The following is a 19,964-nucleotide window of genomic DNA, read 5'->3' on the forward strand; positions in this document are numbered from 1 at the left end:
CACCGTTTTCGAATTATGTCCCTGCATTCCATGTTTAGCACACCGAGTAAGGTTTAACAATGGCAGCTCATTAAGTGGCATTAAGTGTTCAAGAGTTTTTAAAAATGTGACAGTCCTCGCTGTAAGCAATAGAAAAAATTGCTCGCATTAGTTACCACGTTGAATGCTCGTTCGGCCCGATTCTCGTCTGGCCGTTCGTACCCATTCCTCTTTCTCTATTATTTTTCACAGCACCGATCTGATGAGTCCTTGTTAACCAACGTCTACTTGCGAAATGAATTCTCGTTCAATTCCATCGGAGGTATTTTTATCCTGCTCCAGAATCGGTGCTCCGATCGTTTTACGAGCCTTTCGCAGCTCACGCTTGAAATCGCGCCGATACAAATTGATATTGGTACCAGATTCCCGCTAGAAAACGTTCTACTTCCAACGCTGCTTTGCTGCTCCCCGAGATTCCCATTCCCATTTTCGAAATACGCATTCCGAAATATTGCATTTTACGAACTAGTTGCCTGTAACAAAAATTTTGTGAAAAATTCCTCGAAAAACGTGCTCAACACTTGCGTTTGTATCGATAATCTTGTTCCCGAAATATCTGTACTATTTGCAAAAATGAAAAAAATATTAAAAAGCGTTTCCGATTAAAAATCTGCTGCATGCGCATACATATATGTGAAAAATTGTAATCTCATCTGCTTCGAAAGCCCGTGATACGAGCAATATATCAAATCTAGAATTCCGTACCCGAAATTACAATTTGATGAAATTGTGGAAAATAGTCCGGTTACAAGTTCGCAAATCCTCATTCAATTTCTTGACGATTTAAAACGCACATCGCGGAAAATCAAATATTCAATAGAGCAAGCCGATCGGATGTCCTGTCTGCAGCACTGAAATTACGAAGTAATGGGTCGTGCAGCATAGTTAACTGTAACACGATTAATTGTCGGAATCATTCGTCGAAACAGGTTAACCTGAAAAACGAATTTTGTGGCACGACGCTATTGGGATGCATTTGGTCGACTTTCGATAATACCATTAATTTGCTGATTCGACAAATGAAACGAGAGGGGTAGGTGTATGCTGTAGTAATGACTGCGATAAACAGAGAACAAACGACTACCAGACATCTTCAGATTAATTATGTCTAATGTGATATTTATCTTGACCACTCGAAATTATTAGGTCGATCCATATATTCATGCATTCATGCGTATTCATGGTTTTAATTTCAATCTCTTCCCGCATAGTAAGTACTTAATTTTTGCAAAACTGCGGAGAGTCGAGTTAACAAGAATGAACAACTTCGACGTGTTTTGCTGTACGATTGAATCTTAAATGTTTATTCTTATTAACTGTATTAATAAAGAATTATTAAAGCTGAAATAAGGTTTCCTAAAATAGACATTATTTTACATTTCCCAATAAAAATAGTACATTTTAATAAATCACAGATGCCATGTAATAAGTAACTTAAAATATTCGCTAAAAGATAAAATATCCACGTCAATTTGCATAAATAATATGTAGGTCAGACATAAATTTTTTTATAATTAGTAAGCCGTATCGACATAAATTCAATCGAAGATAAGAATTCTATGCATATTCGGTTCTGATATCTACCGAATTAAACAAATGACTGATCAATTTATTCGCATGTACTAAAATCTAAAAGAACTTATAAATCTCTTTAAAAATGATGTAAAATTGGGTACTTCTAAACGCCATTTACTTCGGTATAAATGATACGACAAATTCGTCTTCGACGCACAGAAGTTTATGAATACAATTCTCCTGCTGCAAGAAAACAAACGTTCGCTGAAAACAAACTAAATAAAAGCTGTTGCCTTTAATTCCATCGGTTCACGCCTCGTCGGAGGAATTGCGAATGTTGTTTTCCTGAAAGGTTAATTGAAAAAGCCAAAAGCGAGAAGGGACGCGTGAAGGGACTTGACCATCGATTTTTCCACTTTCGTTTAGCAAGAAAAACAGCCAACAGCGAAAGAGGACAGGGCGATCGAGGAAAAAGTGAGGCCGTGATCCCCACGGAGTTCCTTCTGTTCCGTTCTATACCATGAAAGTGACGGCGGCGCTCACCCTCGTCCCTTGCGAAAGCAAAACAGTAAACACGAAGGAAATAAAAACGGGGCGAATTCTAGGATCAGGGCAAGATCGTATCGCACAGTGGTACCTTTACCCAAAAAAGTGGTCAAAATTCATAGCTTCGTAACGGGAACCAAAAATAAGAGTTATTTGATATATTTCTATAGGAAAGATCAATAGCTGAAACCTGTGCGTTATTTAAGTTGAGGACATTAACCACAAACTCAGACGTAATTTTCTCAAAAAATGAGATTTTCTTTTTAAACAAAATTTCGATTTTTAACCGTTTTTATTACAAATAACTGTTACGTTGCCACGACAGAAGGGGGGACTTTCCGAAAAATGTGAGGAGAGAGACTAGAATATAACAATTTTTAAACTCCTCTCATTTTTCAATTAATCCTGCAAGCACGAGTGATGCGAATAGATCTGTGGATCGGTAGAAACCATAACGAAAATTCTTTTTTTTCTAATTTTACTGTTGCTTGGAACGACAACAAAAAATTAAAAAGCTCATGTTTCTTAATTTTGTTATCTGAGGCTATAACGAAAATGGTAACTTGAATGCATGCTGAAAATTTCGTTACAAAACAGTTATTCCGTTTTAAAGGGTGTCCGAATTAATTAATAAGAGTCACTGTGTATAGGTTCTAGCTTGAGTGACGTGGGTTTGGAAATTGTAAGGATTAGTATGGTGAGATCGAAGTTTTGAAGATGACGTGGCAGTACAAAGGTTCCAATATGATGCGCCAAGGACAAAGGTTTAGGATGAAATATAGTTTGAGGATGAGTCAAGGGTGAAATCATGGGTTGCAAATTGTCCATTTTTGTTTACAAGCCGAAGGAAAATTAGGGGAAAATGACTGTACTTTAAAAAGTATATCGTGCGGCGCTCACTCTTGCCTGTTGCGAATGCAAAATAGTAAACAAGAATGAAGCAAAAACGGGGCGAGTTCTCGGATCGCGACGAAATCGCGTCGGAACTTCGCAATTATTGCGCACACATTATCGACGTTAATTAATTGATCCTGCTTGACCGCGGCCAGATTAATGGACCAAAAAGGTCCGATCGTCTCGGCTCGGTGAACTGTGTCGCGAAAACGGTTCGTCCAACAGGCCGGAGCTTGATATCGGCGAATAAAAGAAGTGGCGCGGTCGGATTGCCAAGCGACCGCTAATGGACTGGCACTTATTAAATAAATTCGATTCATCCTTTTTTTGTTACTTATTGTAAGAAGTTGACAGAGGGTATTAAAAGGACGGATTAAAGGTACTCCGCCGCTCATTAGTCGGTGGCTCAAATAGATATTGCTCGGGGTAAAGTGTAAAATAAAAAGTGATTTCAGTGTAGCATCGCCGACGGCAGTGATTTATAATGTTTTATATTAAAACTGTATTCTTATTGTAGATATTATAAATTAGTACGGGCAAGCGGCACGCTCCTATAAAATAGTAAATATAAATAATAAGATAGTATATAAATGTATAAATATTAAAAACTATTTTTGTCACTAAAAGCTAAGTTATTCAAAGATTTAAGCGATGGTAAAGTTTTTAAAAGCTTTCAAAGTTACTCAAGTTCGACAATTTAGCAAAAGCTTACGAAACATTAATGATTTCTATATTTTTAACGATGATAATAATATAGCATAAATCAAGAATATTTTCCACATTGAATGTTCATAATATCCTTCGCTGTATTTTTTACGTGAGATGTAATCCAGTGTAATTGCGTACTTCTAACTTCTACGTACTTCGTCCATCTCTTAATGAGTTTCCAAACTTCTTGGAAGAAACTTTTTGATTCCGATCCCAACCACTCTTCGTTAGGAAGGTAGATCCTGTTATTTTCCCACTTACAAACGTTATCAAGACATAAACAATTTTCCTACAATCGATATTACGACCTGCAAATAATTTCTATGCGAATTCGCTTCCTTTGAATTCTATAGCGGATTACAACTCTTCGTTTTTCGTTGATACAATTTCGAATATACAGAGTGTCCTATAATTATGTTAACACCCGGAAAAGGCTCGGAAATCATTGGCTCGGCCGCCTCGCGTCAGCTGATCTCACCTCTCATTGGTCACTGTTTTTCGTTAATAACTCGTAAACAAAGCCGCGGATTATATTTTCGCTAAGGAAAAAGTTACTTCAAATGACCTCAGGAATCACTATTTCCAGATATTAACATAATTATGGAACACCCTGTGGAATGTTCCAGGTTCAGATAAACAAGTTGAAGAAATGTGAGTATTTTACCTTTCGTGTCATTTCGAGTTATAGTAAAATTAATAAAAATATATGTTAGTCATTATACGGTAAACTAGCCCCTGCAACATCTCGAAAAAGCTCAAGCCGTTTAGTCCGGTTTTAAAAAAAGGTACATATATATTTTGATAAAAAACTTTTCGCACGTCCTTGGAAGCGATATAATTGCATTATAAAAGAGAAAGTTCTCCTGGAGGCGAATTCGAATGGTTCGAATAACTCCTCCGTGATCCCGAGAATACTACTACGTAATCCATTGCTTACGCATTAATTTCGCTAATTTGAAATAGAATGGACACCGCGCAGACCAGACCGAAGCTGATGAAGTAAAAACAGAGTACCTTTCATTACGGTACGCCCTCGGAGAAATTCGAAACAACTCCCTGGCGGTATGCTTAATCTGAATTCCAGAGAAATTAGTATTCGCGGGAGAACCCGTGTCTCCCTAAAGTTATTATCATACGCCATGGACGTTCGTACTGTTGGCACTGATTGATTGAACCAAACAATAACTCTATATTAGCCGTATCAATGATTATTCATCCACACCGCCTCTTGATCAAAATAAATTTTACTTCAATTTGAATAACAATATCTAAATTACTCGAGTAAAATACAATTTTTTCAATTTCTGGAATCTTCTTTGTAAAATACGTGTTTACCTGAAATTGCAAAAAATAAATGTTTTACAGTTACAATTACAATTCTAACTTGTCGATTGTTTGTAGTCAACTGGAAAACGATATAAACGTTTACTTTAAAAAGCGTTCGTTTGAAACGAATACATAGAAAATATCGGTGGGTTCAGCATTAACAATTACCGCTGTCGCATAAACATGGCGTAGGGTGATGGCGAAAATGACTCCTTTATATCCGGTAATTCGGCTAATGTAGTTCGTAAGTGCAGAAAACTAGTTAGTTAATTACACAAAATTACAAAAGGAAGGAGAGTGTAGCTCGGGAGAGCTCGTGGTCAGAAGTGTCACTGTAGAAAGGCGACGACGTTGTATGGAAAGTAGGAAAAAATGTAATTAAATGAATCGAGAAGAGAACGAATGAAATTCCCCATTGTAATTCCAGTTGGGTACAAAAGAATACTGGCTGCAGCGAGCCTTCAATTTATCCTGTGAAACGTTTTCACACAATGTTGTAACGGAGTCCAATTGAACTGGCACCCAAGTTGGCAAAATTCTATTTAGGATGGAACCGGCGGATTCCTTTCTTTGATCTCTTTTTTATCTCCTGAAAAAATGGAGCGGTTAAAATGACGTATGCGTATTCGAAGCACGTGTTGGCCTATTTGCGTTGATTAACGAGTCACGCTATGGGTCTCCTTATTCCACCGAACAAGCACCGGCTTCACCGTGAAATAATCACTTCGTTCTACATACAGTGTCCCACGAAAATGTTCGTTCACCTTTTAAAACGCAATAAAAATGTTAAAAAGACAAGTGAAATAAATCCGGAGGTTACTATAAATTAACACTCGACTCTAAATTATCTTAACAAGAAATATGGTCAAGAAACGATACACATGGAAATCGCAATTCTCAATTGTCGTTTAATTTATGTTTCACTTATATACGTCTAGGCTCGCTAACGGTATGACCTCTCCGGAACACTTCTGTTTCTTTCCCGACGCTTTCAATGAACCCATTAACCCCTGAACAATGCTATTAAAATATTCCGAGCATTAAAGACATAACAGAAACGAAGTTACATTCGTTTGCCAATTAGCGCGTCGTCGGTTAGTTGGCCGCGGTAGCTAATGTTAACCGTTAACTGCAGTAAAATGGAAAAAAAGGGTAGGGTATTTTATCGCGACCGGGCATGCTTGCAACAATTCTTTGTAAGACACAGGGTCGCTCCGGCGAACGTACGGTGGTTTGTAATTAACCATTCTCCTCGACACCCAGCGCTGGAGCGATGAGGAAAAGTCAAAAGGCAGCGTGCCAGCAGTTGCTGATACAAATGGCCGGCGAACCGTGCGCGGACTTTAGTTCCGTAATTACGTTATTGTTCTGAAATCGACGCTACGAAATCATTGAACGGGCGAGCGTAATAAAAACCGGCCAAGCCGTTTCTGAGTCAGAATCGCTCACAATATTTTCAATGCGGAATTATCGATAACACGGTTTCGTCCGTTCAATCGTAGCGAATGAAATATTTTCCATTAATTACAGCGGCAGCGTCCTGATTTCTTTCTGTTTGTTTGCGCCATTTTTCTACGTCCATGGAATATGTATGTCCTCCGTGAATATTGTATACCTCGAAAAGCTCGGGCAAACAGAGGATAATCTTATAGGCTACGTCAACTAGAGTTCAGCAAAATATTATACGGATGACGGACGACCGATAAAGACGAAAATTTTACGAATAAAGTTTCATTCGCGCGACGCTATCGCATAAATATCCATTCGAATAAAGATTCGTCAAGATAAAACGTGCCTAGTCGAATAAGATGGTCAAAATTGCCTTTAGAGGTTTTTCGATGACTATTACACCGTTTGATTGCTGACCAAGAAAAACCCCTCTATACAAAATCTCAACCCTGTAGCTTATTCAGGATAGTACATAATTGTTGAGTAAATTAGATCGCGCACTTTTCCACGCATTTTCCCTTTTCGGATACTTTTGAAAATTTTGACAAAAATATGGCATATTTTACTGTAATCAATTATCATATGTAATTAATTACATGTACGTAGGTAATTATTGAAACAACAAATTATTATATTACGAAACCAATGAATTCGAATTTACGAAACCTCATTCTGGAGTATGTATGTTCTCGCGGGCCACTATAGTTCATCGTGCCAGAATCGCGAAATGTTGGTACACACACTATCCGGGGATTAACGTGATTCCTCCGTAGAATCGGCGTGTGAAATGTCATAGATGTTGCATGTTTTTAGATAATCAGTTTAGTCGACGACAAGGGAAATGAAGAAAAAGGTCGAATAAAGTAGGACATCGTTACTAGAGCAATTTGCACAGCTCGCGCGGGAGGTCGCGTTTTTATGGCTGGAAAAATGGTTGGGCAACGTTTTTTATCGTGTTATGCAACGCTCCTGTATAATTCGCGATAAATAACTTAAAGTGGTTTAAACGGATGACCGAGTAACGCTGCAGGGTATCGCGGCAGTTTAATGCGCTTGTTGAGACAATGCTTTGTCCTTGTTGTACAGGCACAATCAAATAATATCCTAAGATTAAGATTCTAATTAAGATTTTCGTTAGGGCCACTAGTGTAAAAAAAGTTCCAACTTCTTTCAGTTCTTTCTCTTTTATCTATTGAATACTTTATAATTTGTCTATTCGACATTAGGTAAATTCTTATATTTCTGTTGGATTCAATATCGCGTAGAGGATTTCTCCACCAAGAAATTGTCTATATTTTTAGGCGCTAATGATCTATCGGATCAGCCGGGCGACTTCTTTGAAGTCCTCTATGAATGTGCTGGAAATCGATAATGTTTATTGGTGGGTTACTGTGAGCTTCAATTTGTTTTGATTATTTTATCGTGTATCGATTAATTCACATATTTTGGTTATCACGTTCTGAAAAAAAAATGTGGTGTTACATCAGTTAATTATAATCCTGAATAGTTTTTAGAAAATCTACATACATTTACTGACCCAACAGAAGACTTTTTATTTGGGCCCTCCATCCTAACGGAATATCGAGTGATAAGAAAAGGTAAATTAATTATTCCTCCGTGATTACAGATTACCGACTAATGGTTACTGATTAGAAAGTGTAATCATGATTACTTTTCGTAACCGGTAACGAAAGTAATCACGAAATAGTCCATCAATGCCCATCAGCGTGCCTTACAGCCACAGATCACGGGAATCCTCGTGGAATTACGTAAACAACGATAAATTGACTACACTTCGACTTAACTTGAACCTTTCGCGTCCGCGATCCAGAAGATGGGATTCCCATGCGGACGAAGCAATTAATCTTGCAATAAAGAACCTCGTTTAGACCGAGCCTTTGTAATCGCCTCGTTTTCGAGGATGACTCGTATTTAATTAACCAACAGTCAACTATACTCATAAGGGAATAAAAGACCCGCAGCAACCGTCCCTTTGTATCCTGTCAGTCAATTTAACGAACACAATTTGAACAACACAACTTTGAATAAGGCAAGGCAGATGCGTTTGAAGTGGATGTACAGCCAGTCACTGAAATATATGCGTACCTACTACCATATATGGAATTTTTGGAACGCGGAGGCAATTATTTATAAGAAAAAGGAGACATATGAAAAACTGTAAACAATTGGTACAGATATGTTAAATTAAACGGAATTTATTGTTGTTGTAATCTCGATAAACTTAAACTTCAATACACTAATTTCTATTTTTATCGTAAAAATGATTTTGATTTATTTATGTTAACAGGAGGTAATAAAATAGTCGAATAGTTTTACTGTGATTTTCATCCGATGCATAGCAACGTATGGCAATTTTTTTAGTCACAGTGAAGGATTTACTTAATGGTTTATCAAATAAGGATTGAGAAAAGTATAACAGTTTTGAGATCTGCTCGTTCAAGAGATTAACATTTGTGCAACCTCTAATTGCCAATTAAACTGAATGATGCAGGCAATGCTGTATTTGACTTGAAATGTCAAAAAGTTAATCTGAAATGTTCAACTATACAGGGTGAGTCTCGTAAAATGACGACATCAAATAACTCATAAAATATTTGTTGTACGAAGAAATGTTTGAGATAGAAGTTGCATGGCTTCCGAAGGGGGGGGGGGGGCATATAGTATTGTAATCAGTTTATGTTATTTTGTCTTGTTTACATTTCTTCCCGATTTCTTATAAAGCGTTGAATTAGAACATCTGTGCTTTCGCGCGATATTAATGTACAGTGATTCTCGGCGGCGTATCCTCAATCCGGTACGATAATTTAATACTTGTAACGTTTGCGATGTTCTCCTTTTACACAACGGAGCAGGATTGAATAGCAGACCGTAATAAATCACCATTAATTTATGAGGAGGGAACCGAATGAATCAGGTCAAGGAATTTGCCGTTGTGTTTCTGTTTCATGTGAATACTTAACGTTCCTCTTGATTTTCACTTGTTATTCCTGTTTCTATTTTACCGTGAAAGAGGTAGATTCTCCCAAGATTCTCCCTGTTTCAAGCCAAGTAGTCGTTGAAAACAATTCCACTTTAAAGGAGTACCTTACCCTAATTAATTAGTATTAATCGTCTCACACTTTCTTGATAGTTTAAATTTACTAAATAAAATAATCCAGAAGAATATAAATCATGAACAATTGTAGTAACGTAGTAACCAATAACCCTTATTTTATAAAATGTTATTATTCTTCTAATTAATACTCTTGTATGTACCACAGATGAGTAAGCTACTAAAAGTTTCATATCTAATTGTCGCAAACACGATACACATAAAATAATATAACTAATAAATGTATGAATGTACGAAGCCAAAATTATTGAATCAAATACTGGAGCTTCGATACGAACCTCAACAATGTTCTGTAAGTTTCAAAATTACTTTCCAAATTTTATTGTATTGTATGTCTATTATTTTCAAATTTTTAATCACGGTATTTCCTAATAGTATAGAGCGGCTGATGATTTATATATTTGATTCGTAGAAGCAGTTAAAACTAATTGTCTCTAATGATTATCTGCAATTACTCTTTACTTTCTCGTTGTATCTCATATATCGGATAGTTCGATAAATTGTTTGGTTTTTCAAAAAAATTCCATTTTGTAAGGGTATTAAAAAAGCACTTGATTCGGTACATTACCAATAAAAACAGGGGCAATCTACGAGCAGAAAGTTTCAAAGCTTCCAGAAAAATGTTAAAAAGCTTTCCTTTTGCTCAAAACCAGGGCTCGGAATCAACTAGCACGCAACACGAGGATCCCGAGGGTTGATTCCCGTCGCGCGTCTCGCTACCCGTGGTCGCCTCTTTCGGCTCGGAGCACTTCAGTCGCGTGTGCCTGTTATTTTATATGCGAGTGTGTATAAATGAGTAGTATATGGATATGTGTGTTAGGCGATCACCGGGGAGCGAGACGCGCGATGGAAGTCAGGTGGCGTAACCCTCGCGAACTTCGTGTTGCGTGCTGGTTAATTCCGAGCCCTGCTCTAAACATTAAAAAATCGTGTCCATTTTCGCGTGAAAGAACGAAGCAATTTTCCGAACGACTCAATTACTTTATGTATATCAGTCTGTCTATATGCAGCTGCAAAGTAAATAATAAAGTAAACTCTACAGTAAATATGCACTAGTTAAAACTAGTAAAAATATATACTTTCTTTTATTAAAATAATGCTTATGTTTTAAATACCGTAGGGAAGCTAAATTATTCCACATATTGGAACTGTTTCCTTTGATTTAATTGTAATTCGAATAAAATATGCAATCAACACCCGTTATGTTTTTGTAGCTGCGCTATCTCGACGATCCGATGAAATCCGGCGTTCCCAATCTTTGTTTTGCACATTAATATTTCTATCCTTCGTTTCCATTATTCGTTGTCCAATTACCAATATTAACACACGTACGTTACACCATTTCATTCGTATATTATTAAAAGATTATTCGTTTGTGCACATTATGCATAATTCAGCCCCGACTATTATCGTATTCAAACTCCATTTATCAAATACTTTGCGTAATTTCCATTAAAATCAATTTTAGGAAAACGTACGAACGTTCGTCCGATGTTACAAATCGAAATACACATTGAATACAGCCATAGAATTGAAATAAAAAACAGAAAGTTATTAGGGAAGCTAATTAATTGAATACTTGGCAGTTGTAGAAACAAATCACAGCGATTCCGATTATCCACGTAAATCCATTTGTATTTCACGCGAACGCGGTCGACAGTTGCTTAAATATTTTTGCTTTTTAATCGCATTTTCATACTTTTTAATCCATTGAATCACCATGGCTTTCGTGCACGCGGAACGAAACCACAAAAATAAACTATCCCATGCAGGATTTGTGTTATCGAATACAGAAGAAACTATTTTATATTGGGCAGGTACGGTTATATTATATATACATATATTATATACATGGTGTTTCTAATTTTTTTATTGTAGAATGTCAAAAAAGAAAAAGATAATAAAGTTGTTGTATGTGCAAGAGCTTCTATAACCTAAATTTCCATAATTCAAATAATATTAATTGTTTGATCGGTATTATTTGAGTCAGGAATTTTGACTTTAGCAAAATTAACTGTTATAATGTAGAAGTCACATTTTCTTCGGCAAAAAGCAATTAATCTGCCAACAATCAAACGAATGTTAATTTCAGATCGTATGTTGTTTGCGAATTGCGCCTGCCTCTGGAACTCCGACGCTAATTAACTGTGCCCTGCCAGTGAGCACAGGATACGTTGGGAACATAAATTAGACAGGCGACGCATCCTTTTTCACGAGCGTGGACACGTGTGTTTATCTTAATGTATAATTTTTTACCCCGGTGTCTGCTTAACTTCAAAACTTTTGCCATTTTATAAAACCTTGTGTTAAGCTACCTCGGACATTTCTTGGATGTAGCGTTATTTGTATTGCCAAGTTTATTATTATCTGTCTTCGTCTTATAAATACCCTTATAATTAATACTCTTATAATTTATTACGCATACATTTATATGCTTGATAAAATAATATTAAAAAGCTAGCATAAGAAACATACGATTAATTGCATCTTGGCATGACACTTTAATACGTCTGACCATTGCTGGCCCTTTCTACTTGTAACTAACGACTATAATTCGAGTTGCTTCTGTTGGCACACGATATGAAAATTTCAGTGAATTCTTCATTACTTGTTCACGCACGCTTATTAATTAGAGAAGTCTGATAATATATTTTAAATTAAAATATTATCGGAGCTGCGACGAGGACGCGGCGCGCACGAAGAAAAAAATCAATACTGGATTGTCCGCACGTCGGATTACTTCGAGGTGATTAAGAAAGTCGTAATGATCTGTACTTACTACATCAATTATTTCCTACCAGGAACGGTTCGGTTAACTCGCTTAGAAATCGCGGATTATTTGCATTTCGCAGCGAATCGAGGTGGCCAAGATAAAATATACTGGAAACTTAAAGAGAGTTCCATATAATAACTGGAATCCAGCCATTATCGTAACAATCGTTTCGCGCTCACAGTTCATCCGAACTTTAGAAATTTTATGCAAATCGTGGAATCCCAATGGCGTAGTAGTTTTAATTGAGAACGTCATTACTTGTTTTCGAAAAGCTACCTCGTCAGACTTCCACGTGACTCGATCCTATTCTGTTATTCGATTTCATTTCGTTTCCAACGATATTTCCCTATTCCGTAGAAAAAAATCATCCTACCACGGTTTTACATTTAATTGTGGGTCTCCCGATGTAGCAATTTCATATCTCTTGTTTCTGGAGTTGATTTCATAATTATAAATATTTTATATATTTATATTTAATTACTATGTGTGATCTTAAAGGAATATTCTAGTGTCGATCGTTCAAAGAAACGACATCTTTTATATTCGAACAATTTTGAAATGTAGTCGAAACATCAATAAATAAATCCCAATAGAATATTCCCATAAATATTAACGTGCCGTGAAATAGCTCTGTTATTCAAAATTTAAAAGTTTTAAGGATAAAAGTAAGAATAAATGAACTTTCAAATAACGTTTCATAATGATGGTATGAAGAATAATTCATATTACTACACGCTGTTACGAAAACGTGATCAAATTATAATTATTATTCCATATTTGCTGAAATTAACACTTCAGACGATTTTATGACCCTTTGGCGACATAACTCTGCTTCCTAATGAAGATTTTGTCGGGAAAAGCTAATTACTAAAGTAGGGGAGGGGGTGAGACATTATGGTTCTTACGACGCAATAAAATCATTCCAAATAGGAAAATTCCATGGTCCGTAAAATCTACTTGAAGTGAATGAATTAAAGTAGAACATTTATTCTCTTCCTTAAGCCATGACCGTTTGAAGCGTTCCGTTTTCTTCCTTCTATTCGTTTATATCAAACACATGATTCGTCAACCATAATTTACATTGCATCAACATTTGTATCTTTTATAATAAAATATTTATTTCGTTTAAAAATAGATATTTTTATATTGTATTTGTTAACTAATGATTGGTTTTGAAATATCGGTTTCTTGAAAATCAACGAATGATTCCAAAATTGTCTACCAACAATCTGTCAACTTTTGTTGTAACTCCGGTTTAAGCAATTTTGTGATACAGCAAAATTCAACGTCGAACCGATGGTTCACACAATTAGAACACAATTCCTATCACGTAGAAAACATAACGAAAAAAAAGAACATAATCTGAACGACAAAGATCGAGATTCCAGGCACGTATCGAGGAAAAAGTTCCAGGAAGTAAGCGGCACTTCCGCCAATCAATGGAGACATTTTTTTACATAAAGAAGAGTGCGATATTACCGTCGTACAAAGTACGACTCCGTAGCAAATATTTTGTTAAAAACTATAATCGATAGTAACTCGACAATTCAATTTACATTATAACATCTTTCAATCGTACAGTTTGCAGTTTCGACAAATCCGAAGCTTCTTCTTGCTGGAAGACCGAAATGTCCGTTTGTATATTGAGAAGTTCGAGTCTAACAGAGCTCAACTTCAGCAATTGCAACAATTTCGAAATTATCTCTTCGAATCGGATTAACAGCTGAACAGTCTGCTGGTTATAATATTCGACGGAAACATTTGTTTAACCCTCAAGAACTATAGACATTGAAACTTATCCAAGTTAGTAAGTAGTTCTATGTATAGCTCGAAAGATTTACAGACCGCAAATAATTATTGTGCTGTTGTGTACGTAAATCCGTTGAATGAAGGTAAAATTCGATCGTCTCTCTCTTCTATATTAACTACAAAAAGTTTCAATTGCAAATCCATGAAGAAGCTTATGGCTTATGATTAAATATTACTAAAATTTATATAGGAATGCGGTAGAATTGTTCTCTAACACTATGCATATGCACGTTTATTTAAAAATACTGTATTAACATTGAAAATGTCTTTCACGTGAATAATTTATTTATATCTTCGATGGTTTGCGTCACATTTTAGTTCCTATTGAAACTACATTAATTTTGTTCTACATAGTAAAAAACGAAAACATGTGTTCGAGAAAGCGTATGATGTTAAAGAAACATTCTTCTCATATATATATAATCCAAAGTTATTTAATTTGCAGATGAACAAATGTTTGGATTTGAAATTCTGTACACTCTTGGAAATTTACGATAATTCAAAGTTGTTCACGATTAAATATAGCGAAGTAATATTCTTGGTTGTAGAAGTTTCTCTGCTTAAGTGGAATGAAAATTAATACTATTGGAAGTGGCAATACGAGGAAGATAAACATTCCAGGTTATTATGATTGAGAAATGAAGAAAATAAATTTGATTTGTATCTAAGTTGATACAGCTGAAGGGGGGGATACACTGGCCTTTATATTGCGTTGCTATCGATTCATCTTCTCATTGTTCTGTTCTCCGAGATAGTGAAATATGAAGTACAAAATTATTCAATAATCCCGATGCTGACTGAGAAAAATTGATTGCTTGCAGTGGAAGCTGTAAATATTCTTTTCTTCGCACGAACTTTTGTGTCAACAAAAATAAAATGTAATCAGATCAGCTGTAACTTTTTCGAGACTAACAGAAGGACTTGAAATAATTTATAATATAAATAAACAATGTTCGGTAACAATTCAGGAACTAATAATAATAATAATAAGTAACACCCAACGTATGCATATACACACAATAATCATGTACCAACTAAAGAAACCATTTGCTTTAAAGTATTAATAAATAAATAATAAATCAAATATTTTTGTTATGATAATATTTTCGACTTTCTCTATATCATCTATCTCTTTAAGGAGAGATAGTGCTACCTTTAAGGATGCTGCAGCTTATAGTAAGCAAAGATGTTTGTGATGAAGACTTCATATATGCGACTATACATATAGCAGGAGTATACTAATCAGGAAGCACTTCCTAAACTTGTATCACAAGTTCCTCCGCTATAGTTCGCATGTCCTGTTTTGGATGTGCCGTATATAACATTTGCAATCTTTGCCAGTAGAACGTTGTATTAGAAATTAATTACAAAGACTGACTTTTCTATAAACTTCACTGAATATGTAATTTTAACTGAATATTTTTCAGCTAAATTGCGAATATTTTTCAAACTCTCACAAATAAAGTATCATCGATTTAGCAAGTGTATAATCACGTGTATATCTAAATTCCACTTGTTCAAGTGAAATTCTGAAAAAAAAGATTCTTCTATTCCAATATAATTAACTCTTTGCACTCGAAACCATTTTAACATTAAATTCAAAATTGTTCTTCCAACCTGCAATATCTCCATTTCGTATTTGATAATAGAAAAATAATTTTGGAACATGATATAACAATTTCTAGTGTAGCCTCAGAGTCGCCAATAAAGTATAAAAGGCTTAATCAAAAACACGTAATGTGCAAAATACACGATTAATACTAGCGAAGAAATGTTATTAATATTTGAACAATTAAATGGAAAATTTTAAGAAACATTTGAATAATGAAATTTGAAATGAAATATTCGAAAAATTAACTAGAATTTTTAATTGAAAGAAACTAGAAGAAACTTGACAATAATGCTCGAAAAACCTGTGATAATTTCGTAGCATCGATAACACTAGAGGAAATCATTTGTCACTTGCTTGTCACATGCAATCACTTTAAATTCACTTTCACTTGACGCGTCGCAAAACATCGATGGCTGGCACAATAACTTCAATTGTCATGCACAAATACTATCGGTAAAATCCAAAGAAGGTCGATAAACAGGTACGATGCTCACGTATATTGCAAAAGAGATCCTCTTTTTATGCGTCCATCAAAAGGAAGTGTTAATAAAAATATCAAAAACCAAATCATTTCGATGGTACGTATTTAATTCTTTTTATATAATGGCATATTAATTCTTCAATAAGCAATTAATTCTTTTTTATAGAAACGGAGAAATCTTCGCATAAAAAATTGTAATACAGGATTATGTAACAGAGATATTAAAAACGGTTTGCTACGTTAGGAACAGAAGTGACGGAGCTTCAAGATCAGGGCCACTGATCTGTGTACGATGACACTCGGGACATTCGCCGTAAATAAGCCACACTGTACAATACGAGGGCAGATAGACTCGCTTTAATTAAAAATCAGTGGGAACTTTTCTCCGACAACTCGGTGCATGCACACGCTAAAGAAAGTTTCACAGAGCTCGTAATTTGCAGTTTAAAGTGGCACGCGTTAAAAATTATCCCACCAGAATAATTTAGCCCATGGCCCAGTTTTTCTTGCGGAAAATCCGAAACAAGTTGTACAATGCGCGAAACTAGGATTGTTCGAACGACATTTCCCGAAAAGAACATCCAGCCACCGGTAGTTAAACTTGTTTTCATTTCCGCGATTCGTATCTACGGCAAAAGGTTCACTTGCTATACACTCGAACCGGCTCCTACAAAATCGCGCACCGACAGAAAACCAGAGAACCAGGTAGGCTCGACACTCGTCTCGTCGCTCGTCTCATCATTCGGCCATTACTCTCAACACGCCGTTCTCAATTTCCATCGGTACACCGAGCGACGAATTATCTGCCATCCGATCGGCGAATTATCTGCCATCCGATCGTCGAACAGCATCCATTAAACAACGAGCAAAATTAATAACAACGACTGGCGCGTACACGTAAAACGCAGGACGCCGCGCCGTGGCTTGTGTGCACCAGCTGCTGCATTTTTAAAATCCATTTTCTCAAGTACGACGCCGCGAAAAGACGGAATTTCATTCACCACGGTCCATTTACTTCGCTGCGAGGAGCCAGACCGGTGCCGGACGCGCCACAAATTAAACGTCGTTCCATGTCCTGTGTACATAAGTGTCATAAATCGTCGCGGCGTTCTGTAACGACGTCAGCCGAGACAGCCGAACGGCGCAAAGTTTCGCGTGTAGCTGCATTTGAATCGGTTCTCCCGAAACGGTCAGGAAAACTGCCGGGATCGGGAGATCCGTTCGTCGACGCTCGCAAAAACTCGGGATGAAAATTAATGGCCGGCCGGAAGATCGGGAAAGTATCGGGCGGGGAGAGGGCGGGGCAAAAATTCCATTAGGACTCGAGTTCCAGCCAAGTCGAGCACCGCAAGATCATTCTCGGTCCGTTCTCAACGGGACATCGTGCACCGAATCTCCGCGATCGGCCACTCTCGCTTTTTCCGCGGCAAGGGTTGACCTCCTCCGATGCGGGACGATGCGACGACGATTCGCAAATTCAGCGATCCGTTCGCGGACAAATATCGGTGGACACTTTCGGCATGTTCACGACCACGATCGCAGATGTGGGACACAAGGATTCCTTCGTCAGCTCACGGTGATACGTTATTTACCATCTACGATGATCTAAATAGATCAAGTTTACACTGGACCGTTTTCGCTTCTTGATAGTATCCTCCCAAACTCGAAAATCAACAGTTAAGAATTTTTTAAAAAATCTTTTGATCTCTAACTTCTAAATTTTCTAAAATCGAAGATGAACGGTTAAGAATTTCTAAAATGTTTCAAAATTTATAATAATCTCAACCCTCGAACTATTTAAATTAATACGATGTAACAAGTTCTTCTGAAATTATCATTTAAAAGGAATATAATCTGATAATTTCGTTTGGGATAATTTCGTCGTAAAGAAAAAGATATTTTTAATTTTTACTATCTTCGCTATAAAAGTCTTCAAACGATTATAAAACTGCCGGTAGACAAAGGGTAAGCTAAAAAATATTTAGATATATCGAACTTGAGCGTGATCACAAACGTGTCACAATTCAGCACGACGTCGTGTACCCTGCATCTGAATAGAGCAAACATTACGACGCCTTAGGCTGGCCGCAACGATTCTGTCGTCGAATCGCGAATGTCAACTGCCCAGGATCGAATCATACGCGAGTCCCAACGTATGGATTCCAAAATGGTATCGTTAATAGATGAAAACTTTCCACAAAGGTCCAATCCAAACCCTCTAGCTGCGAAACCTGTTAGAGTCTACGCTCCGCACGTTATCATCCTACAGAGATTCGCCGATGTTTCCACTGAAAATGTATTGGCCAGCTCGGGTGTAGCCTTTCCTACGTCACAGCCCGAGGTCGCAAAAATGACTTTTGACACACGATACTCTCGACCGCGCTTCCAATCACCACGCAGTTCGATCCGACCGTTCGGTGAGACGTGAATCCGCGAACTTTCGGTCGAACGGGCTTTTCATCGCGGAAGTTGGAAAAGGATATATTTCTGACGCGTCGTAATTTCACCTCTCCGTATGGACGAAGGCCGGGGAACTTTCGGACATTGACGAATCTAAGAGCGTTCATCAGCTGTTACACCGAAAGGTCAATGAACAGGACCCATATGTTTTGGAATTCCTAATAAAGTTCAGCGACTCCTACGATTTGCCATCGAAGAGAGTGTTGCGCAGAGTCTGACACGTTATTTGCACGATTTCTGAACATTGTTTTACGCGGAATCGTTGGATAAAGACGTGAAAGCGATGCACCAGCGTGAACGATATATATCGCGAGTGCAGCGCGGCAATTTTATCGTCCGTGGAGGAAAAAGGCTCGCGACCGTTACAGCTAGAGACTGTTGTCAATGAAACCGCTAAGTGGTTTTCACTCACAAATTCGAGGACGCATACAGTCCATGCGAGGTCTCGTCTCGGGACTAAGAAGACCAGGCAGTCGTTCCTCCTTCGTGGCCGGAGAACTCCGCGAAATTGCACTGGCAGAATTTTTCGTTTCTATTTCTTTTTTCTTTCTTTTCTTTTAAGTCGGTTACGGCGATCACGGTACGAGATTCGAGCCGAGGACACGTATGACGAAAAAGACACACCTCGAGGCGCGGGAGGCCAGTCGCGAAACGCGAACCAAACCCAACTGAAGTGCGATGTTTCTGTACCCGCGACCGCGCCCCCGCCGTCCCCCTCCTCACCCGATTAAACCCACCCGCGCACGCGTTTCGCTCCGTAACTCGACTACGGGGTTGTTCCGCTCTTCTTCGAGACACTATCCTCCTCTCGGTCACCACTTAAGATACCAGAATTTTTAGGAGCTTGACCGAACAAAGTTCGCGATGACGCCTAAAGAATTTAACCTTTTCGCTGGCAATGATGAGCTAATTTGGCATTAGCAAATTCTTCTCCGACGAGCAGGGTTTACTCGTCAGGGAATTTTTGATACGTCGCATGGTGGGGGAAGTACGTATGAGCATGCGGGGAAAAAATCGTATCTGTTAAGGCAAGATTCTAATTTAACCTTAAAACAATCGATTTTCTTCCTTCTTTTATGTTTCACTTTCTATGATGCTTAAGGAAATTTCAAAATTCTAAACATCGCCTTTAAGTGTTAGATGTCGCCTGGGTTCTTTTCGAACCGGTGGGACAAATATATTTTGAAAACTAATGGATTCGTTGAAGTGAACTTTTTCC

At 37.3% G+C, this 19,964-nt stretch overlaps 1 protein-coding gene across 6 annotated transcripts in view; it reads right to left on the reverse strand.

The window, feature by feature from the left end:
• The window catches only part of Nmdar2 (glutamate ionotropic receptor NMDA type subunit 2), a 232,921-nt gene extending 213,513 nt beyond the window's left edge, over positions 1 to 19,408 (reverse strand). For all 6 annotated transcript variants that reach the window (XM_033484377.2, XM_033484380.2, XM_033484376.2 and 3 more), the window contains exon 1: positions 19,158 to 19,408. The gene's annotated coding sequence lies outside the window, so the exon portion shown is untranslated. The remainder of the gene's footprint in view (positions 1 to 19,157) is intronic.
• Between the last annotated feature and the right edge of the window lie 556 nt (positions 19,409 to 19,964).

Source organism: Megalopta genalis, chromosome 13, assembly GCF_051020955.1.
Source record: "Megalopta genalis isolate 19385.01 chromosome 13, iyMegGena1_principal, whole genome shotgun sequence".
Lineage (NCBI taxonomy): Eukaryota > Metazoa > Arthropoda > Insecta > Hymenoptera > Halictidae > Megalopta > Megalopta genalis.